We start from the raw sequence: 1,877 nt of genomic DNA on the forward strand, positions 1-1,877 counted from the left end.
CCATCTGCATGGACAGGTCTACACAAGTTCTGGATGAGGGATACTTACAGGCATGGACCTGTAGGGATATGAATGCCAAGTCCACATAAAGCAGGACCTCTAGCATTGCTGTCTCATTTGCTATCTATCTAAGAGAGGGATGATCTTTAGATCCTTTCAAATTCTAGGATTCTGTTCTAGGGGCCCTTCCCTGCTCTGGAATTCCATGGGCTAAGGCTCCTTTCCTTCTCTGATATTCTGGGTTCTAAAGTCTCTCCCAGCTCTGACATCCTGTGTTCTAAGACCCCTCTCAGCTCTGACATCCTGTGTTCTATCAGCTCTGACATTCTAGGTTCTAAGACCCTTCTCATCTCTGACATTCTGGGTTTTAAGAACCCTCTCAGCTCTGATGTTCTGAGTTCTAAGATTCCTCTTAGCTCTGGCATTTTGTGTCCTAAGGCCCTTCTCAGCTCTGACATTCTAGGTTCTAAGACCCCTCTCAGTTCTGACATTTTAGGTTTTAAGACCTCTCTCAGTTCTGACATTCTGGGTTCTAAGATCTAAGGTTCTAGGATCCCTCCCCACTGTGGCATTCTGGGTTCTAAGACCCCTCCCTGCTCTGGCAATCTAGGGACCACCCTAAAATAAAGGAAAACAGTTCAGGATTCAGATCATGTCAGTGACCAACTGGGACTCTAATTGAAGGACTTTAGGGTTCCTTCCTCTCCTAATTGAAGGACTTTAGGGTTCCTTCCTCTCGGCAGAAGTGGTGGATCATAGGTGTGAAATGAGGCACACGTTGGCAGCCGGGGCAAATTCTGGGGAGAGGGAGATAGGGGGAGGGTGGGGAGGGGGATGTCACTGGGAAGTAAGTGATAGAGAAAAGAAAAAGCACATCAATAAGACATTTTAAAAGACAAAACTAGCTGAGCACAGCAGTTCTCCAGGTGAAGGACCAGGACCGCAGGCCGCACTTGCATTACGTGTGGCGAGCAGGGAAATTCAGAGTTTTGTAGTCCTATCAGGAGCTAATGCAACGCTTACATTTGAGTCATAGCCAGACACCAAGTGTCTGTGCCCAGAGTGGAAGCTGCTCTGCTGTTCACAGAAAGATAAAGGGACTTCCGGGAGGCCTCGCCATTTCCAGGTAATCAGAAAGAATGAAGTTGTCTTTAAAAACAACAACAAAGGACTTCAAGGTGAAAACCCGGAAGAAGGAACATGGGGACCTCTGAAAAGGAAGCAGCTGTTTATCCTCCAGGGAAGGATATCCTGGAGTCCTGGGGCCACTTAGGTCTGAGCCTCCATTCGGAAGGGCCCGATGGAAAGCTGGGGTGGCTTGCTGAGGGGCTGGAGGGAGCCCCCCCACCCCATGTGAACACCTGATAGCAATTCAGAGAGGACAGGGATCTGAGGCGCCACGGGGGACCTTCCAAGACTTGTCAGACAAATCAAGCCTCAGTGAAGAGCACACAGAGGTCCCAGGCCAAAACTTTCCTAGTGTCATAGATTGTAGCTCTGCCCCCACTCCCTTTTCTCTTTCTCCCTGCCTTCCTTTCTCCCCTCTCTTCCATCTCCTTTCCCTCTCCTCTTTTGCTGTCTCTCCTTTCCCTCCCTCTCATCTTTTTTCTCTCTCCGTCTTCTCCCTTCCTCTCCCCTCTCCTCTCCTTCACTTTCTCCCCCTCTCTGTCTCTCTTCTCTCCCTCTCTCTTCTCTTCCCCTACCTACTTTTCTTTCTCTTCTTTTCCCTCTTTCTTCTCTCCCCCTCCCTCTCTTTCTCGTCCATCTCTCTTCTTTCTCCCCCCTCCTCTTTCATTCCCTCTTCCTCCCTCTCTCCTCTCCTACCTTCTCTCTTCCTCACTTTCTCTCTCTCCCTCTCTTCTCTCCCTCCCTGTCTC

This window comes from Gracilinanus agilis, chromosome 3, assembly GCF_016433145.1.
Source record: "Gracilinanus agilis isolate LMUSP501 chromosome 3, AgileGrace, whole genome shotgun sequence".
In the NCBI taxonomy this organism is placed as follows: Eukaryota; Metazoa; Chordata; class Mammalia; order Didelphimorphia; family Didelphidae; genus Gracilinanus; species Gracilinanus agilis.